Source organism: Oncorhynchus keta, unplaced genomic scaffold (assembly GCF_023373465.1).
Source record: "Oncorhynchus keta strain PuntledgeMale-10-30-2019 unplaced genomic scaffold, Oket_V2 Un_contig_1748_pilon_pilon, whole genome shotgun sequence".
Classification (NCBI taxonomy): Eukaryota; Metazoa; Chordata; class Actinopteri; order Salmoniformes; family Salmonidae; genus Oncorhynchus; species Oncorhynchus keta.
The window spans coordinates 225,594-232,577 of NW_026280454.1; the positions used below are offsets into that span (position 1 = coordinate 225,594).

Sequence of the window (6,984 nt, forward strand, 5' to 3'; positions counted from 1 at the left end):
GGATACCCTCCTTCCTGTAGGTTTTAACTCCAACCCTGTTCCTGGAGGGATACCCTCCTTCCTGTAGGTTTTAACTCCAAACCTGTTCCTGGAGAGATACCCTCCTTCCTGTAGGTTTTAACTCCAACCCTGTTCCTGGAGAGATACCCTCCTGTAGGTTTTAACTCCAACCCTGTTCCTGGAGAGATACCCTCCTTCCTGTAGGTTTTAACTCCAAACCTGTTCCTGGAGGGATACCCTCCTTCCTGTAGGTTTTAACTCCAACCCTGTTCCTGGAGAGATACCCTCCTTCCTGTAGGTTTTAGCTCCAAACCTGTTCCTGGAGGGATACCCTCCTTCCTGTAGGTTTTAGCTCCAACCCTGTTCCTGGAGAGATACCCTCCTTCCTGTAGGTTTTAGCTCCAACCCTGTTCCTGGAGAGATACCCTCCTGTAGATTTTAACTCCAACCCTGTTCCTGGAGAGAAACCCTCCTGTAGGTTTTAACTCCAACCCTGTTCCTGGAGAGAGACCCTCCTGTAGGTTTTAACTCCAACCCTGTTCCTGGAGAGAGACCCTCCTGTAGGTTTTAACTCCAACCCTGTTCCTGGAGAGAAACCCTCCTGTAGGTTTTAACTCCAACCCTGTTCCTGGAGAGATACCATTTTAACAGGACAGCTCAAGTAACAGGACAGCTGTAGTAACAGGGTCTAGTAACAGGGTAACAGGGTCTAGTAACAGGGTCTAGTAACAGGGTAACAGGGTCTAGTAACAGGGTCTAGTAACAGGGTCTAGTAACAGGGTCTATCTAGTAACAGGGTAACAGGGTCTAGTAACAGGGTAACAGGGTAACAGGGTCTAGTAACAGGGTAACAGGGTCTAGTAACAGGGTCTAGTAACAGGGTCTAGTAACAGGGTAACAGGGTCTAGTAACAGGGTCTAGTAACAGGGTAACAGGGTCTAGTAACAGGGTAACAGGGTCTAGTAACAGGGTAACAGGGTCTAGTAACAGGGTCTAGTAACAGGGTAACAGGGTCTAGTAACAGGGTCTAGTAACAGGGTAACAGGGTCTAGTAACAGGGTAACAGGGTCTAGTAACAGGGTAACAGGGTCTAGTAACAGGGTCTAGTAACAGGGTAACAGGGTCTAGTAACAGGGTAACAGGGTCTAGTAACAGGGTAACAGGGTCTAGTAACAGGGTCTAGTAACAGGGTCTAGTAACAGGGTCTAGTAACAGGGTAACAGGGTCTAGTAACAGGGTCTAGTAACAGGGTAACAGGGTCTAGTAACAGGGTAACAGGGTCTAGTAACAGGGTAACAGGGTAACAGGGTCTAGTAACAGGGTCTAGTAACAGGGTAACAGGGTCTAGTAACAGGGTAACAGGGTCTAGTAACAGGGTAACAGGGTCTAGTAACAGGGTAACAGGGTCTAGTAACAGGGTAACAGGGTAACAGGGTCTAGTAACAGGGTCTAGTAACAGGGTCTAGTAACAGGGTAACAGGGTCTAGTAACAGGGTAACAGGGTCTAGTAACAGGGTAACAGGGTAACAGGGTTGGAGAGCCCTGATAGAGCGTTAACCTCGTACTCCTTCACCATGTGACCTCCCTGGATGTTGATCTGATCTGTCTGTCCACCTCCGTGTGCTTCTCTCACACAGCCAAGCCAACCAAACTCTGCACGCCCTAACAACCGGGGTTCCTCAAGACAAAATGTAGTACCTATTGGCACTCAGGTAAATACTGTGTGATGATCCGGGGCCTCTTTCTGCCAGGCCTGGATATACTACAACCGTAGAAATATAATCTATAGAACTGTTCTCCCCGTTCATTCTACAGAATGTATTTCTATGATTAGAACCTCCCTGTTTCTCACCCTTTTTGCTGTGGACTGTAATGTTGTTATTGCCCTCTGGTCTGTTCTCTTAAAACATTCCTTTAATGTAGAAATAAACCAACTTCTGAGTCGATTTGACTTCCTTCCGCAGGGCTCTATTCAACCATTACTCCTCTGTGCTCCCTGTGGAGCTTAAGGCGACAACAAGTCCACACTTGTTGCATAGATTTAATACCCCCTTCCATTAGACAGACCGACCCCCTCTTCCATTAGACAGACCGACCCCCTCTACCATTCGACAGACCAACCCCTCTACCATTAGACAGACCAACCCCCTCTATCATTAGATAGACCAACTCCCTCTTCCATTAGACAGACCGACCCCCTCTACCATTAGACAGACTGACTCCCTCTACCATTAGACAGACCAACCCCCTTCCATTAGACAGACCGACCCCCTCTACCATCAGACAGACCAACCCCCTCTACCATTAGACAGACCAACCCCTTCTACCATCAGACAGACCAACCTCTTCCATTAGACAGGCCGACCCCCTCTACCATTAGACAGACCGACCCCCTCTACCATCAGACAGACCAACCCCCTCTTCCATTAGACAGACCGACCCCCTCTACCATCAGAGAGACCAACCCCCTCTACCATTAGACAGACCAACCCCCTCTACCATCAGACAGACCAACCCCCTTCCATTAGACAGGCCGACCCCCTCTACCATTAGACAGACCAACCCCCTCTACCATCAGACAGACCAACCCCCTCTACCATTAGACAGACCGACCCCCTCTACCATTAGACAGACCAACCCCCTCTTCCATTAGACAGACCAACCCCCTCTTCCATTAGACAGACCAACCCCCTCTTCCATTAGACAGACCGACCACCTCTTCCATTAGACAGACCAACCCTCTCTACCATTAGACAGACCGACCCCCTCTACCATTAGACAGACCGACCCCCTCTACCATTAGACAGACCGACCCCTCTACCATCAGACAGACCAACCCCTCTTCCATTAGACAGACCGACCCCCTCTACCATCAGACAGACCGACCCCTCTACCATCAGACAGACCGACCCCCTCTACCATCAGACAGACCGACCCCCTCTACCATTAGACAGACTGACCCCCTCTTCCATTAGACAGACCAACCCCTCTACCATTAGACAGACCAACCCCTCTGCCATTAGACAGACCAACCCCTCTACCATTAGACAGACCAACCCCCTCTACCATTAGACAGACCAACCCCCTCTACCATTAGACAGACCAACCCCCTCTACCATTTGACAGACCGACCCCCTCTACCATTTGACAGACCAACCCCCTCTACCATTTGACAGACTGACCCCCTCTACCATTTGACAGACCAACCCCTCTACCATTAGACAGACTGACCCCCTCTTCCATTAGACAGACCGACCCCCTCTACCATTAGACAGACCAACCCCCTCTACCATTAGACAGACCAACCCCCTCTAACATTAGACAGACCGACCCCCTCTACCATTAGACAGACCAACCCCCTCTACCATTAGACAGACCAACCCCCTCTACCATTTGACAGACCAACCCCTCTACCATTAGACAGACCAACCCCTCTACCATTAGACAGACCAACCCCCTCTACCATTAGACAGACCAACCCCTCTACCATCAGACAGCCCGACCCCTCTACCATCAGACAGACCGACCCCCTCTACCATCAGACAGACCGACCCCCTCTACCATCAGACAGACCAACCCCTCTACCATTAGACAGACCGACCCCTCTACCATTATACAGACCAACCCCTATACCATTAGACAGACCAACCCCTCTACCATTAGACAGACTGACCCCCTCTTCCATTTGACAGACCAACCCCCTCTACCATTAGACAGACCGACCCCCTCTACCATCAGACAGACCAACCCCCTCTACCATTAGACAGACCGACCCCCTCTACCATTAGACAGACCAACCCCCTATACCATTAGACAGACCAACCCCCTCTACCATTAGACAGACCAACCCCCTCTACCATTAGACAGACCAACCCCCTCTACCATTAGACAGACTGACCCCCTCTTCCATTAGACAGACCAACCCCCTCTACCATTAGACAGACCAACCCCCTCCTCCACTAAGCAGATCTAGATGTTGATACTAGTAGGAGGAGGTGTGTGGTTCAGGAAGCATGACGTCACCTACATGACTTCCCGTCGTACACATGGACAATCTGCTTCTTGCTTGTTAATTTCCAGATATGTGTGTTAGCACTGAACATATTTGTTTCAGTGTGATGAGAGAGAGAGAGAGAGAGAGAGAGAGGTGTGTCTCTGGGTGAAGACAGGTCTTCTACTACTCTGTCCTCGTCACTCAGTCACAACGGAATCTTCAGCTCTGGGCTGCTTCACTATTGCCAGATGACCTTTGACCCTGACCTCTAACCTCCTTCTCCCTAGGTACCCACCGGGCATGATGGGCATGGCTCCAGGGGTGATCCCGGGTGGCTTAGAGGGGATGGTGCCAGGGGGTACCAATCGCCCATACCCTGCCCTCTGGTACGCACCCTTCCCAGGCCCCCTCGCCCAACCAGCCAGCCTCCAAACACTGTCACGGAGAGACCAGAGAGCACCTTACCGAGCAATAGCACCCTGACCGCCAGCATAGCAGCCAGCCAGCCAGCCAACCAGCCAACAGAGAGGACAATAACAACAGTGCCACAGGAAGAGGAGCTGCTGCCTTGGCAGCAGAGGGAGAGCATTATGCACCTCCTCAAACTCAACCAGTAGAGAGGACAACAACAGGAAGAGCATCATGCTCCTCAACACCTCCTCAAACTCAACCAGTAGAGAGGACAACAACAGGAAGAGCATCATGCTCCTCAACACCTCCTCAAACTCAACCAGTAGAGAGGACAACAACAGGAAGAGCAACATGCTCCTCAACACCTCCTCAAACTCAACCAGTAGAGAGGACAACAACAGGAAGAGCATCATGCTCCTCAACACCTCCTCAAACTCAACGAGTAGAGAGGACAACAACAGGAAGAGCATCATGCTCCTCAACACCTCCTCAAACTCAACGAGTAGAGAGGACAACAACAGGAAGAGCATCATGCTCCTCAACACCTCCTCAAACTCAACCAGTAGAGAGGACAACAACAGGAAGAGCAACATGCTCCTCAACACCTCCTCAAACTCAACCAGTAGAGAGGACAACAACAGGAAGAGCATCATGCTCCTCAACACCTCCTCAAACTCAACCAGTAGAGAGGACAACAACAGGAAGAGCATCATGCTCCTAAACACCTCCTCAAACTCAACCAGTAGAGAGGACAACAACAGGAAGAGCATCATGCTCCTCAACACCTCCTCAAACTCAACCAGTAGAGAGGACAACAACAGGAAGAGCATCATGCTCCTCAACACCTCCTCAAACTCAACCAGTAGAGAGGACAACAACAGGAAGAGCAACATGCTCCTCAACACCTCCTCAAACTCAACCAGTAGAGAGGACAACAACAGGAAGAGCATCATGCTCCTCGACACCTCCTCAAACTCAACCAGTAGAGAGGACAACAACAGGAAGAGCATCATGCTCCTCAACACCTCCTCAAACTCAACCAGTAGAGAGGACAACAACAGGAAGAGCAACATGCTCCTCAACACCTCCTCAAACTCAACCAGTAGAGAGGACAACAACAGGAAGAGCAACATGCTCCTCAACACCTCCTCAAACTCAACCAGTAGAGAGGACAACAACAGGAAGAGCAACATGCTCCTCAACACCTCCTCAAACTCAACGAGTAGAGAGGACACAAACAACAACAGGAAACTCAAGCTACACTCACAACCAACTCAAGTAAAAAAAACACACAAGCGTCCACCTGAAGTTTGGACCAATCAGACACGGAACACCACGATATTTACCGTCAGTCCTGGGAATAAACCACCGAACTGTGAATGAGGAAGCAGTTCCTTCACGGATTTGTACTTTACGTTTTGGTTTTGACTGTCTCGTTGGTCGGTACGGTCTCTTTAGGTTCACTACCAGCTTCTACAGTACTCATTTTATTTTGGAACGTGCCCATGTGGTCCGTTGTGAGTCCAGTGTTAGCTGTCTATCTCCGTCTTATGGTGGCAAGCAGAGAGGAGACTGACAGTCCCGGCCACACCTCAGAGCATCATGGGAAGACTTCCTGACCAATGGGAGAACATGAGAGAAACATCGCCCCCCTAATCCTTTGACCCCTTGACCCCCCCCCCCCCACCCCTCTGCCTCCTCCTGCCCTCCTTATGTAATGTGTATTGTCAGGTCTCCAACTCTCAACCTAGAGAGGAACCAGGCTATGAGGGGTGGCCAGTCCTCTTCTGGCTGTGCCGGGTGGAGATTATAACAGAACATGGCCAAGATGTTCAAATGTTCATAGATGACCAGCATGGTCCAATAATAATAAGGCAGAACAGTTGAAACTGGAGCAGCAGCACGGCCAGGTGGACTGGGGACAGCAAGGAGTCATCATGTCAGGTAGTCCTGGGGCATGGTCCTAGGGCTCAGGTCCTCCGAGAGAGAGAAAGAAAGAGAGAAAGAGAGAATTAGAGAACGCACACTTAAATTCACACAGGACACCGAATAGGACAGGAGAAGTACTCCAGATATAACAAACTGACCCTAGCCACCCAACACATAAACTACTGCAGCATAAATACTGGAGGCTGAGACAGGAGGGGTCTGGAGACACTGTGGCCCCATCCGAGGACATCCCCGGACAGGGCCAAACAGGAAGGATATAACCCCACCCACTTTGCCAAAGCACAGCCCCCACACCACTAGAGGGATATCTTCAACCACCAACTTACCATCCTGAGTTAAGGCCGAGTATAGCCCACAAAGATCTCCGCCACGGCACAACCCGGGGGGGCTCTCTCTCACCACAGCAGCCCAGGACGGACACCACAGCAGCCCAGGACGGACACCACAGGTGGATGCTGTAGATTGAGACAGCCAATGCAACAACAAAAAAAATTATATCTTTTAAACAGGCAGATTTGACGGGGATATATTTTTATTGACTTTGCTAATTGAATTTCCGTGGGGGTCACGGACATCGACTCTAGGGGGTTAAAAATTGCACAGCCGACAGAAGCGCGATGGGATTGAAT

General features: G+C 50.3%; 1 pseudogene; it reads left to right on the forward strand.

Moving 5' to 3' along the window:
* Positions 1-4,830, forward strand: part of LOC127919783 (C-terminal-binding protein 2-like) — a 37,158-nt pseudogene extending 32,328 nt beyond the window's left edge.
* Positions 4,831-6,984: the final 2,154 nt, after the last annotated feature.